The sequence below is a fragment of the Hylobates moloch genome, unplaced genomic scaffold (genome assembly GCF_009828535.3).
Source record: "Hylobates moloch isolate HMO894 unplaced genomic scaffold, HMol_V3 SCAFFOLD_115, whole genome shotgun sequence".
NCBI classification, from domain to species: domain Eukaryota; kingdom Metazoa; phylum Chordata; class Mammalia; order Primates; family Hylobatidae; genus Hylobates; species Hylobates moloch.
In genome coordinates, this window is record NW_026652390.1 from 67219 (window position 1) to 82877 (window position 15659).

Consider the following 15659-nt stretch of genomic DNA (forward strand, 5'->3'; position numbering starts at 1 on the left):
AATGGTAAGTTGATGAGAACTGCACTCATTTAGTGATGTCTGCATGTTGTCTGGGATAATCAGTATGTACCGTAGTCAGCTTTTATTTTTTACCTTCTTGAAGTAAACCTATGTGTGGCCAGGCGTGGTGGCTCACGCCTGTAATCCCAGCACTTTGGGAAGCCGAGGCGGGCGGATCACGAGGTCAGGAGATCAAGACCATCCTGGCTAACACAGTGAAATCCCGTCTCTACTAAAAATGCAAAAAACTTAGCTGGGCGTGGTGGCGAGCACCTGTAGTCCCAGCTACTCGGGAGCCTGAGGCAGGAGAATGGCATGAACCCGGGAGGCGGAGCTTGCAGTGAGCCGAGATTGTGTCACTGTACTCCAGCCTGGGTGACAAAGCGAGACTCTCCCTCAAAATAAATAAATAAATAAATGAATACATACATACATACATACATACATACCTACCTACCTACCTATGTGGCACCCATGGAGGAAAACAAATCAGACTCAGAGAAGTACTACAGGGAAAAGGTCTGCATTATCACAACTCTAACATACAGAAATAATTCTTAGAAATTTCAACATTTATTAAATTGCCCATTAAAATTTCTTAACATATACAAATTAAAGAAGTCCTAGGCAATTGTAGAATTAGCATCCCACCTCTGAATAAAAAGATTATAGTTTAAAGGTAATCATTTTGAAAAATATCTGTAGGATAATTGGAAAAGCCATCCTCCCACCTCAACCCCCCAAGTAGCTGGGACTACAGGCGTGCACCACCACGCTCAGCTAATTTTTTTACTTTTTGTAGAGATGGGGTCTTGTTATGATGCCCAGGCTGGCCTTGAACTCCTGACAAACAATCCTCCCATCTCAGCCTCCCAAACTGCTGGGATTACAGGCCTGAGCCACTGCACCTGCCTGTCTATCCCTTTTCAAATACAAGCTCAAAATACTTTTGAAACATTGAACCATTTTTCAATCTATAAAAGTAAATAATGCAACCAGATTTAATCAACTAAAATAAAAATGTATAAACATGCCAGTTATTTCCCCTAATATGACCAAAACAATTCCTATTAGAACAAGAGAAAACACACTACCTAAAAACCCTATACTTTTAAAATAGAAACTTTAAATAGCTTACGAATAGTCACTTTTTACAAAAATCCTAAATACAAGTACCACATGCCCTATAGACAACACCCTCACACTATAGGTTCCTTCTCAAAATTCAGGTTTTCTCAGGTCACCACTCCACATGCCCCTAGTGACTCGACACTGTACCTCAGAACCAACCCATCTCCATGACAGCATCTAAGGCACCACTGTCTACCAAACCTTCGTGCACTGACAAATGTCCCACATCTGCACTGTTCTATCCAGTGTCCACTAGACACGTGACTATCAAGCACATAAAATATGACAGATGCAAGTGAGGAACAAAATATTTATTTAAATTAATTTTTTTTTTTGGAGACAGGATCATCCAAGCTAGAGTGCAGTGGCACAGTCTCCACTCACTGCAATGCCTCCTGGGCCCAAGCAATCCTTCCAACTCAGCCTCCCATATAGCCGGGACTGTAGGTGTGTGCCATCACACCTGGCTAATTTTTGTATTTTTAGTAAAAACGGGGTTTCGCCATGTTGTCCAGGCTGGTTTTGAGCTCCTGAGCTCAACTGATCTGCCCACCTCAGCCTCCCAAAGTGATGGGATTACAGGCGTTAGCCACTGCATCTGGCCTTAACTTTTATTTTAAAAATTATCCCCACAGTTGAGGGTGAGGGAGACAGTACCCTGGGGTAATTACTCATCTTTCATTGGCCTGGTAGGCACAACAAGTAGGACCAATAACAATACATACCTCATGTTGTTAAAAGAATCAAAGGATATAATACATGTGCAGAAAGTACCATTGTGTCTGACAATACGTGCTGAATGAGTAAACTACTATTAATTTTTAATTTAAATAACCCCCATGAAGCGAATGGCTACCACATTAGAGCAGAACTAAAATTTTGTAGTTACTTATTCATTCGTTGACTTGTTTATTATCTGTCTCCCTGACCAGCCCAGAAGATCCATGAAGGCAGGGCTGTGTCCCGATCGCCACTGTGACACCTAGACAGTGCTTGGAGCGCACTCAGAAATCTAAAAATGTTTGTTGAACAAATGTATCAACATCAAAAGCAAAATAAACACATTAGTAGGAACGGAGTGCATAAAAGTATGGCTGTACAAGGCAAACAAAATGCAAACACAATTGCCAATGTAAATCTCAGTAGAATTCAAGGCTAAACTCTTGAGAAAAAGATTCCCTTTAAACTAAAAACCGTATGACCTACAAAAGATCTAAGGTGTGAATCTTTATACACCAAATAACAAAGCATGCAAAGTAAACCCATAGCAGTGGTAAACTTCAATTTTCTTCTCTTCCAAGCACAGAGAGAAGGCAATAATGAATATATTAATCAATACATTCACACATTCAAGCATCCTAAATACAACTAATGAAGTCAAAGTAACAGATGTATCTATACTCTACACCCTACAAACAGTGACCACCTTTACTCAGTGGGAGGCTGCATAGGATGGTGTCTAACACTCTAGAATTCACAGTCTTGGACCTAGCTCTGGCCCACCATTGGAGGTGAGGGAGACAGTACCCTGGGATAATTACTCATCTTTCATGGGTCTGGTAGGCACAACAAGTAGGACCAATAATAATATGTACCTCATGTTGTTCTAAGAATCAGGAGATAATCCACATGCAGAAATTACCATTGTGTCATGACAATTTGTGCTGAAGAGCAAGCTACTATTACTACATTATTACCAATAGTTGACTACATTCATGGCATACATTAAACATGATTTTATATTAGACCACAAAGATAATTTATTAGAATTCCCTAGGACAGAAATTATAAAGGACTCATTTTAATGTAGTAAAAGGACAAAAGTAAAAATAGCAAATATAACCCAAAAAGCCTAAACACTCGTGGAGTTAAAAGCACTTCTGCCGGGCATGGTGGCTCATGCCTGTAATCCCAGCACTTTGGGAGACTGAGGCAGGTGGATCACTTGAGGTCAGAAGTTCAAAACCAGCCTGGCCAACATGGTGAAACGCCATCTCTACTAAAAAATACAAAAATTAGCCGGGTGTGGTGGTGGGCGCCTGTAATCCCAGCTACTCGGGAGGCTGAGGCAGGAGAATGGTGTGAACCCGGGAGGTGGAGCTTGCAGTGAGCCCAGACTGCGCCACTGCACTCCAGCCTGGGCAACAGAGCGAGACTCCATCTCATAAATACATAAATAAATAAAGCACTTCTATATACCTTATACATCCTATTAAAAAGTGAAAACTTTGGCTGGGTACAGTGGCTCACACCTGTAATCCCCAGCACTTTAGGAGGACAAGATGGAATGATCACTAAGGCCAGGAGTTCAAGACCAGCCTGGCTGGCCAACAAAGTGAGACTCTGTCTCTACAAAAAAAAAAAAAAAAATTGTAATTTAGCCAGGCATGGTGGCATGTACCTGTGGTCCCATTCCAGCCTGGGGCACACAGTGAGACTCTATTTTTTTTAGAGTAAGTCTCTAAAAATAATAATAATAAAATAAATAAATGAAACAAAAGAAAAAATAAAAGGGAAAGAAAGCGTCCGTAAATCACAATCATGTAAGTAACACAGATCCAAACCTATGAGACATTCTCTGTCTTTAATGATTGCAGACTAAACACTCGACACTCACTTTTCTGATCCCTCTAGGGTCTCTAAAATACAAGCTCTTTTTATCAAATGATAATTGGAAACAAAAAGGAGGGCTAAAAGTGGACTAGAAAGTTTGAGAAAAATCTCAGATGCCAGACATGCATAAATAGAATTAAGACTGACAGAGCATCAACAAAGGAATCCCCTGTCTAAGAACCACAGGTAGACAGACATTCCCAAGGAAGCCTCAGGGACTTGGAATAAACTAAGACAAAAAGAAAGAATGAGCCACAAGACAATCATCAGATTAAACAACTGCACAAGGAAAAATTGTGTCCTTGTACAAGGAACAGTTGAGCCAATCAGGTCCTGTCTCTTTTCCATCTCCCTTCCCTGGTACACAGAATAAACCCTGCAGCCCTGGCCTCCTGGGTAAATGTGGAAAATTGTTCCTACAGTGAGCAATCCACCTTGCCCACTGGATGGATGGATGTGGGAAGCAGCAACTGTGATCCTCCAGATACTGAAGTGGGGAAGGGGTTAAATGAGGAAAGCCAGCTCCACTGCAAAGAAAAATGCACCCTGGCAATTGCAGAGGCCTCCAGCCTGCCTATCTGATCTTCAGCCAGCTGGAATCCCAAATTAAAGTCAACCAGTCATACCTGGGGAAAGGGGTGAAAGTTGAGATGAAGGGGTGAGGGTGGTGTTCAGAACTATCTTGGGGCGGTTGTAGCAAATACTATAATAGGACTTAACTACTCTGTGTTTAGTTTCTCCGTCCCCAGCCCAAAGACCCTGCCTCCTTGGCACTTCGGCCACAAGACCTACTTTTTCCAAAGAAATGTCTATTAAGAGGTAATTTGTTACAAGTTCCCCACCCCACTGGGCTCTAAAGCATCTCTTAGACAACACTGAGACAGAATTAATATTTTTCTGATTTGCAAAATAGAAGGGAAGCCACAGAAAATATTTTACTCAAGGTGATGTGGATAATGAAAAGACACACATTAAAAAGAAATCTGATACAAAATAATGCTACTTTACTGACATCCTGCACTCTTCTATTTAGGCCTACCATTTCCTCCACCCTCACCCCTTCATCTCAACTTTCACCCCTTTCCCCAGGTATGACATTTAATATTTATGTTAGCTGATAAAACATACAATATTGGCTCACAAAAAAAATGATGAAAAACTTGAGCAGTGACAGTGCACATTCAGTGGAATACATTGAACTGAATGCCATTTCTAGACAAAACAAAATTAATGAAACCACAAAACAATAATTTATATTTTGCATGTTAAATAATTCCCAAGAACTAAGGGATGCTACTGGAAATAAAAGAAACAAAAGTCTGAAAACATATCCAGCTGAAAATATTGTCTATTAATAAAATATTAGAGGTGAAATTAATAAATTAGAAATGAAATAAAGTTAGCCACAGAACAAAGCATAGTAAGCTGGAAGGCTAAATAAAGAAATTTTGCCAGTGATATTATTTTGGTTGCCTATTTATCAATATGCCAAATGGCAGGAGAGTATATTGGGTTCTGGATTCGTAGCCTAACTTTAAAATTATAGCTCTCCCATTACCAGGTGTGTGTGCTTGGACACATTATGTCAAGCTCTTTATGCATTAACTATATTATAATAAGATGGAGTTATACTATGATAATTTGGTCAGAGAATGTGCAGATTAAATCAGTTGATACACATAAAGCATTTAGAAAAGTGTCTGGCATCTAATAAACATTTACTAAATGTTAGGTATTGCCATCAAGTGGATAATTTTATATTTAAATACTTTTATCAGAAAAAAAGAAAGTCTGAAATAATATAAGCCAAATACTGCCTTAAGGCCGGGCGCGGTGGCTCACGCTTGTAATCCCAGCACTTTGGGAGGCCAAGGCGGGCGGATCACGAGGTCAGGAGATCAAGACCATGGTGAAACCCCGTCTCTACTAAAAATACAAAAAATTAGCCGGGCGTGGTGGCGGGCGCCTGTAGTCCCAGCTACTCGGAGAGACTGAGGCAGGAGAATGGCGTGAACCCGGGAGGCGAAGCTTGCAGTGAGCCGAGACTGCGCCACTGCACTCCAGCCTGGGCGACAGAGCAGGACTCCGTCTCAAAAAAAAAAAAAAAAAAGAAGTTAGAAGAAAAGGAACACAGTACACCCCAAGCAAACAAGAAATAAATAATAATAATCACCAAAAATTAATTAGAGACAGTGATTTCTGCCACAAAGATGAGCAAAAACAAATGTTAGCTATTTGATATTATACAGAGATTTTTTTAAATTCCATCAAAATGGATTAAAAATACAAGGAGTGAAAGCATTAATATTTCAGAATAAAACATGATGTTATTTGATACTGTTTATTAATTTGAGGAAGATTATTTCTATTTCTAGCTTCCAGAGAGTATTTTTTAATGAATGGGTAATATGTTGTTTAAAGTGATTTTTCTCCCTCTATAGATATTATCACATGGATTTCTTTTTTTGTGAAACCTGTTAAGATGTTAAATTATATTTCTTGATTTTTGAAGGTTAATAAACCTCGCTTTCTTTGGATAAATTTAAATAAATAAATAAATAAATAAAGTCAACCAGTCAACAGGCCTCCCCTACCCACATACCAGCCCTTTCTTTAAAGGAGAGGCTATTGGAGAAAGAGACTTAGGCAAGAATAAAGGAAACTCATATTGCCAACTTCTATACCAATCAATTTAATCACTTATTCATAATATAAACTAAGAACCAGAGATCACCAGGCATTTGAGAAATAAACAGCATTAAAAAGCAGGACCATGATGAAAAAGAAGTGACTACAATTTCAAGAGATAAGAATACAATGTTTATAATCCTAATTTTTTTCCCTTTTTTTCAAAGTCCAGGTTCCAGGCTTATATTATATAATCCTAATGTTTAGCCTTAAATATTAATAACAATATTTAATTCTAAATTCTGCTCCAAGAAGAGAATTTTTATAATCCTAATATTCATCCTCAAATTCAAAATTATATTATACACCAAATATAGACAGCTAGGAAAAACGACCAATCAAAGAAAAAGAAAATGAACAAAAACTTTCAAATATGACTGTTGAAATTAAAAAATTAACTGGAAATCCTAAATAATAAAATGAGTGGGGATAAATACCAAGTTTGAGAGCTCAAAGACAAAGTCAAGGAAGAGCAGTAAAAGAAGAAAGTTTGCATGGACACAAAGAAGGAACAATCGACACTGGGGCCTATTTAGGGTGGAGGGTGGGAGGAGGGAGAGGATCAGAAAAAATAACGATTGGTCCTTACTAAGCTTAGTGCCTGGGTGACCAAATAATCCATACAACAAACCTCCATAACATGAGTTTACCTATATAACAAACCTGCATAGGTACCCCTGAACCTAAAATAAAAGTTTAACAAAGAGAGTTTGGCAGTTCTTCAAAAGGTTGAATACAGAGTTACCATTTTATCCAGCAACCTCACTACCGTAGGAGAAATAAAAACGTATATGTTCACACAAAACCTTGTGGACAAATGTTCAGAGCACCATTATTCATAATAGCCAAATGTGGAAACAACCCCAAATGTCCATCAAGATCACATAAGCAAAACGTGGAATAGCCATACAAGGATTATTCAGCTATAAAAAGAATGAAGTACTCACACATTCCACAATATAGAGGAACCTTGAAAACATGATGCTAAATGACAGAAGTTAGACACAAAAGGCCACATACTGTATGATTCCATTTATACGAAGTATCAAGAATAGGCAAATCAGCCTACAGGAAGCAGAATAGCTGTTGCCAGGGGTTGCAGAAGAACGGGTACTGGGTTTCACTGGATGAGAAAACTGTTCTGAATTTAGATAGTGGTGATGGTTGAATAACTTTCAATATACTGACATCTACTGAACTGTACACATTAAAATGGTGAATTTTATGGTATGTGAATTATCTCAATAAACAACAGAAAGTGAGAAAGCAAAAGAAAATTTGAAAAAAGAGTCAAGAGACACAAACCCCCACACCCATCCTGTAGGGGTTTCAGGAACAGAAAAAAGATGAAAGAGGAAGAAATCTAAGAAGTAATATAAAAGCTAAAGGAGGGGTGAAGAGGCTAGGCATTGTGGCTTACACCTGTAATCCCAGCACTTTGGGAGGCCAAGGCAAGTGGATCACTTGAGGTCAGGGGTTCGAGACCAGCCTGGCCAACGTGGTGAAAACAAATCTCTACTGAAAACACAAAAATTAACTGGGCATGGTGGCACACACCTGTAATCCCAGCTACTCAGGAGGCTGAGGCAGGAGAATCACTTGAACCTGGGAGGTGGAGGTTGCAGTGAGCCAAGATTACCCCACTGCACTCCAGCCTGGGTGACAGAGCAATACTCTATCTCAAAATAAATGCAAAGAAAAGAAGGGAAGGAAGGGATGGGAGAGGGGAAGGAAGGGACGGCGACAGGGGTGGGGGGGGCAGTGGCGGGAAGGAAGGGGAAGAAGGGGAGGGAGGAAGGGAGAGAGGGAGGGAGGAAGGAAGGAAGGAAAGCAGGCAGGCAGGCAGGCAGGCAGAAGCAAATTAGTAAAAAGAGACGGTAGGCAGGCAGGCTGAAGCAAATTAGTAAAAAAGATTCCTAGAGACAATCTAGTAAAATTTACAGGCCTGGAATAAAAAGAAATCCTAACTCAAACAAGACACACAAAAGAGGCGGGAGAAAAAGGTAAGGTTGACCCCCAAGTCCTACAGAGCTACAGTTAGTACAGGGAAGAGAGCTCAAACTCCAAAGCATGGCACAGAGGTAAGCCACTGAAAGGCCTTCTTCAAAAGAAAACAAAACAAAAAATCTACCAGCCGGGCGTAGTGGCTCACACCTATAATCCCAGCACTTTGGGAGGCCGAAGCGGGTGGATCACCTGAGGTCAGGAGTTCAAGACCATCTGGCCAACACGGTGAAACCCCGTCTCTACAAAAATACAAAAATTTGCCAGGCATGATGGCAGGTACCTGTAATCCCAGCTACTCGGGAGGCTGACACAGAAGAATCGCTTGAACCCAAGAGGCAGAGGTTGCAGTGAGCTGAGATCACGCCACTGCACTCCAGCCTGGGAGACAGAGTGAGACTCCATCTCAAACAAAAAAAAACCTATCAAATGATAAAATGTAATCAACCAAGAGAACTACAGCAAAGAAACAGGAAAATTGTGTTTTTAATTTAAAAATTAATGATGGATGAGCATTTACCTTATTCAAGTACAAAACTCTTATTTAAAAAATAGAAAAATTCTTCCTAAATTCATATCTCAAAAAGGCACTTGCCACAGTAAAAAGCAACCTGTGTAATGAGAGAAGATATTTGCAATCATTTATCTGACATAGGGTTAATATCCAGGATATATAAAAAATACCTACAACTCAACAACATAAAACTCAATTCAAAAATTGGGAAATGACTTGACTAGACCTTTCTCCAAAGAAGATATAAAAATAGCCAACAATCACACAAAAAGATGTTCAACATCACTAGTCACAAAATACAAATCAAAACCATGAGATACTACTTCACACCCATGGGATAGCTGTCAGCAAAAAACAAAAACAGAAAACACTAATGTTCATAGCGGCATTGTTCACAATAGCCAAAAGATATAAACAAGCCAGTGCCCAACAACAGATGAAAAGATAAACAAACTGTGGTATATACATAACAAAGGGATATGATTCAGCCTTAAAAAGGAATGAAATGCTGACACATGTTAGTTACAGCATGGATGAACCTTGCAAATGAAACCAGCCCAATTGTCCTATAGAACTGATGTTTACAGTCTTTTAAAATAAAGATAGAAATTGACCCTCCCAGTATTAAAACTTGAGAAAGTTACATTTGTCTTATCTGAATTCCTTTCTTGGGAAACCAACCATCAGGCCTCCCAGATAGTTATCAAGGAACTGAAACTTACCAGATCACCACATCTGGACCATAAGACACCAGACCACTTCACCCATCACAATTGCCTAACCAACTACCTGCTTCCTGTCGACCAACTCCTCTTCCTCACCCTTCCCTAACTCCTGTTTTTCCATACATGGTTACATTTCTTCCCTCCTAAATAAACCCCTGGTTTTAGCCAGTTGAGGAGACAAATTTGAGATTCATTTCCCATCTCCTTAGCTGCAGCACCCAATTGAAGCCTTCTTCCCTAGCAGCACTCATTGTCTCCATGATTGGTTTTCTGTGCTGTGAGCAACAGGACCTAGACCAAACTCCTTGATGTTTTGGTAGCAATATGAGGTACTCACCATAAGCAAATTCACAAAGGTAGAATAAGTAGAGTGTAGGTTACCAGGACTGGGGAAGGGAAAGGGGAAGTTACCGTTTAATGGGTAAAGAGCTTCTGTTTAAGATGGTGAAAAAGTTATGGAAATGAATAGTGGTGATGGTTATACAACAATGGGAATTAACTAAATGCCACTGTACACATAAAAATGGCTAAAATGGAACATTTTAAATTATGCATATTTAAAATTAACACATTTAAAAAATTACAGTATTACACTATTACTATATATTAATTATACCTCATAAAGTTGATTGGCAAGGATAAAAGGATATACAATTTGATAAATACTCAAAAGTTGGAAGTTCTAACAAAAGGCATTTTAAACACATTGACAGATTTTATATCGATACAATTTTTTTAAGAGTATTTCAGCAACTTTTCAGAAGTCACAAAGATATTTACTGCCTTCTACCCATTTGTTCTAATTTGTTCTAATTCTATGAATCTTCCCTAAAGGGAAAAAGAAAAAGGGGGCATAAAGATTTAATCTCAAAAATGTTCATCAAAACGTTGTTTCCAACATTATAATAATATCCAAAATTAGTAAACAAAATGATCAGATATTCACAACATATAAAAAGTTTACCTTAATTATTATGTATTTTATTTTTAAATGTTAATAACATTTAAAATACATAATTGTTACGGGGGAAAACAAACTTATAAAATTATATCATGTGATTCTAATTTTTTATATGCAAAACAAAACTAAGGAATAAATATACCTACTTCAATAATAGTTACCTCCCAGACTACGTTAAGGACCCTTTATCATATGCTATCAAGGTAATATAACCTGAGATCAGAGAAAACCTCGCTAGGAGTGGCTTTGAATGGAGAAAGAGAATAAAAGAAGATTACTACCAGAGAAATTGTCTACCTCAGTATCATTTTATTCAAATTAAAACTGTTTTACAGTCAAACTTCAATCTTTAAAAGCGGAGGAAAAATAGTATGTGTGAATTTTAGTATCCAAGGGGATACTAGAACCAATCTCTGGGCTGATACAGAGGGATGACTGTACTTGGAAATGATTTGGAATGTCTGTTTGAAAATGTCAGCAGGGGGCACCCCATTCAAGGATATAACACATTTTAAATAAAAGTGTTTAAATAAATATTTCATTGATTCATTTTTAATGAGCATATCATAAGCCTTCTCAAAGTATTAAATGCTCAAAGTATTAAATCCTACTTTCTATTACCAGATTTTACTTTGGGAGAGTAACATTAGAAGATGTATAACAAGAACTACTCTTATTATTAAGCATTTTCTAAACTCCTATCGTTTCACCCATATTTTACCAGCATAGAAGAATAATTATTATACCACTGCCACAATTCACAAAATCCTTTCACCTCCGTTTTTTCATGTGCCTGTCCTAACAATCATGAGATAAGCAAGCTTCATGATAATAACTGCAACTTCTACAACCCCAACCCCATTGTAAATGAAATACTCACTAAGAATCAGGCACTATACAAGGTATCTCATATATTTACCTCATTCAAAGTGGAATAATTACCAAAAATCTATGAAGTAGTTATCCCATCCCCATCCCAATTGTACAGATGAGGAAACTGCGGCTCAGCAATTAAAGTAATTGGCCCAGAAAGCAGATCTTTGATCCACACCCAGGTCTGTCTGAATCCTAAACCTATGCCATTTCCTTGTCCCACCCACACTCCCCAGGAAACAGAGATTGAGAAAAAGATAATCATTTGGCCAAGTCTTATAGGCAACCGGAACCCAGAGCCTTCTAACACTTGATCTACGGTGCTTTCTACCTGGTATGTTGCTTCTATAAAAAGCAAGGACACTTCCTTCCATCGGGAGTTTATAAATCATAATGTCATTAGATTATAAATAACAACATAGGGAAGCTATGTGCTACATGAGGGACAGATAAGGGTGGCCAAGGGAAACTTTGAGGAAGTATAACTAAATTAATACACAGGAATCAGGGTTGAAGTATTTTATAACCAATACTCAAAACAGTAACAGCCTGGCGCAGTGACTCACTCCTGTAATCCTAACACTTTGGGAGTCAGAGATGGGAGAATGACTTGAGCCCAGGAGTTGGAAACCAGCCTGGGCAACACAGTGAGAGACCTTGTCTCTACGAAAATAAAAAAACAAGAATAGTTCATAGTTTCCAGGAGTAGCTTAGATAATCCCAGAATTGTATATTAGGAGAAGGGCTATTTTTAAATATTCCAAAATTTATAATTGGAATGCCCATAAAAATTGCCTATGAGTAGAGTCATCATTATGTCAGAAAAATTTATGATATTTAGGACTCTGCTTTTGATAAATATGTGTGCTGTAACTACTTAATAAAGTCATGAAAAATAATTTTTAAAATATAAATATTACTTACATATCCCAGTTTGCAGCTATCCACAAATGCTGGATTAGCAATTGGAACTAGAATAAAAAATGTAAATGCAAAAAAAGAAAAAATTAAAATATTTAAGTTACGAAACACAGAAAGTGACAGCAAAGTTAACAGCTCAGATCTTTATAAAAAGGAAATTTACACTGTACACCAAAAATGATATTTACTAAATTACAAAGACACTTGTATATTAGTAAGATTAAAATAAAAACTAAGAACAGTGCTTTTAGTTTCTTCTACCACTTTATATTCTCTAAATGACTGCCCTTACCTGATAGACACACATCAACTATCAAACAAAGTAACCTTAATACTATCCTGGAAGCAAATGAACTTAAATTTTTTCAAGCCAATTCCCAAATGAGGGCCCACTACAGAAAACACCTCCGAACCACGGTAATTCCTTTCTGAGGATGATTCCAAACACTCTGCAAATCGATGCTAAACATGAGCCAAAAGAAACAAAAAAACAAAAAAACTCTGACAAATTCCCATGAGCTTACCAATGGACCAAGATTGTCCAAAACTTAATATTCCCAGAGGATAGGAAAAAAATGTCTTAGAGGGTTGATGTCTGCCTTCAATGTCACAGCAGAAACCTTGCAGGTTACCAGATGACCCAGTAAAGGAACCAACACCCCCAACCCATTCCACATGGGCAGTTCATTCCAGTCACTGATGATAAGGGAAAGGTCTGTCTTATGATATCACGTTTTTTTTTTTTTTTTCTGAGATGGAGTTTCGCTCTTTGTGCCCAGGCTGGAGTGCAATGGCGCGATCTCGGCTCACTGCAACCTCTGGCTCCCAGGTTCAAGTGATTCTCGCCTCAGCCTCCCCAGTAGCTGGGATTACAGAAGTGCACCACCACGCCCGGCTATTTTTGTGTTTTTAGTAGAGACGGGGTTTCACCATGTTGGCCAGGTCTCCAACTCCTGACCTCAAGTGATCAGCCTGGTTGGCCTCTCAAAGTGCTGGGATTACAGGCGTGAGCCACTATGCCAGGCCAAAAAACCGAAAATCTTAAAGGCCTTTCCCCTTCCCCACCTGGGCTCAAACGACGCGGGAGCCGCCTTGCCCCGCCCTGTCGCGGTCCCCAGAGCAGGTCGGCTGACTGAGGGCGACCATGGGTCCCAAGAGGGCTCCGGCAGCCGCGGGCTCCCACCTCGAGGCGCAGCGACAGGGGCCGAGAGAGGCCAGCAGCCCCCAAGCCAGCCACGCGCTAGGAGTTGGAGAGACGTGCCCTCCGCCTTCTCCCACCCAAGCCTCGCGCAGTGCCGGGGCGGGCCAGTTGCGGGAGAAAGGGGCGGGGAACCAGGGCCTCTCTGGGGCAGGTTCCCCTTTGTCCTGGGACTCTGGGCGCCCTCTTTCCGCTCTCGCCCTGCCCCGCGAGGCCGCCACCCGGCGACTCACCTTGATGTTGCGGTGGAGCGTGAGCCGCGGCTGTGATTCCTGGTTCTCGTGGAAGATACAGGCCAGCAACTTCAGTTTGGCCTTGACCCTGACACGGACATCTTCCCCTCATCTCCGGCGGGAGGGGCGCGGAAAAGGAGCCTGTCCGGAGCCGCTGTCATGGCCGCGACCACCTGGCGGGGCCCCCGGCCGAGCTTTCGCTGCTCCGCCTCTCCCCGCCGCCGTGATCCTCGTGGGAGCGCGGCTGGAAAATGGCAAGGGACACTGAGAACTTGGCGGGAGCTGTGTGGCGACCTGGGAGGCTGCTGCCTTTGTAACCGACTCCACTGACAGCAGGCGCGGCTCCCCTCAAGCAGCAGCTTAAAAGGGTAACAGCACCACCGCCCCCGCTACCGCCTGGGAAAGGGCAGCCCCTACCCCGCCCCCGTCGCCCCTCACATCTTACCCCTCACCCCTCCACCCGACGCGCCCCGGGTGCACGCGCTCCCGGCTGCCCCCTCCTCTCTTGACCCAGCGCCTTTCTGCCCGACCCATCTGGTCCCTTCCTCACACTCGCAACTGGGCGGCACAACCACCAACTCTGTGTGTGTGTGTGTGTGTGTGTGTGTGTGTGTGTCCGTCCGTGTCCCAAGGGGGCATGGCTCACGCCTGTAATCTCACTACTTTGGGAGGCCAACGCGGGCGGATTAGGAGGTCAGGAGATAAGACCATCCTGGCTAAAACGTGAAACTCCGTCTCTACGAAAAAAAATGCAAAAAATTAGCCCGGCGTGGTGGCTGGCGCCTGTAGTCCCAGCTACTTGGGAGGCTGAGGCAGGAGAATGGCGTGAACCCGGGAGGCGGAGCTTGCAATGAGCTGAGATCGCGCCACTGCACTCCAGCCTGGGCGACAGAGCAAGGCTCCATATCAAAAAAAAAAAAAAACCTCAAAGGATCACTAGTGGTCAGCAACTATATGCAAAGAAATAGGAAAACCTACTAAAAATGGATAAATTTCCAGACACATCTAGCCTACCAAGATTGAACCATGATGAAACCCAAAACCTGAACAGACCAATAACAAATAATGGGATCAAAGTGGTAATAAAAAGTCTCCCAGCAAAGAAAAGGCTGGGACCCAATGATTCACTGCTGAATTCTAGCAAACATTTAAAGAAGAACTAATACCAACCTTACCCAAACGATTCCAAAAATAGAGGGAATACTTGCAAACTCATTCTACAAGGCTAGCATTACCCTGATACCAAAATCAAAGATACAAACGAAAAAAGAAAACTACAGGCCAGTATCACTGATGAATATTGATGCAAAAATCCTCAATAAAATACTGGCTAACTGAATTCCACAACACATTAAAGTTGGGGTGCAGTGTCGCAGGTTCACTCGACCCTTCCCGTTTTCCTCCCTGTGTGCGTCTGCTTTGCTGTGTTCCCTGGTGGCAGTGGCAGTGGCAATGTTGGTGCATGGGCCTCCCAGGACAAGGGGAAAGTGAATATGCCCTTTTCTTGCCTCCTGCCAGGCGTCTGCATCCTGGCACAAGCTCTGGCCAGGTCTCCAAGCAAGGGACCTGGAGATGTTCTTTTCCAATTTCTGGATTGGTAACTTGAGGCAAATTCTGGGCACTAGAGTCAGAACTAAGAGGAGACTGAATCAGGGGAGTCTGGGGTCCTGAGAGGCAGAGACCTGAAATCGTCCAGAGCATGTGGGGAGCTGGCTGCATGTTCAGAACAGTTGCTTCTCTCTGTGCCTCAATGTTCCAGGTACCCTTGGAGGGGCTGAGATCCTAGGAATTCCTGGAG

At 41.1% G+C, this 15659-nt stretch overlaps 1 pseudogene; it reads right to left on the reverse strand.

The window, feature by feature from the left end:
* Positions 1–14395, reverse strand: part of LOC116463988 (golgin subfamily A member 8S-like) — a 51460-nt pseudogene extending 37065 nt beyond the window's left edge.
* Between the last annotated feature and the right edge of the window lie 1264 nt (positions 14396–15659).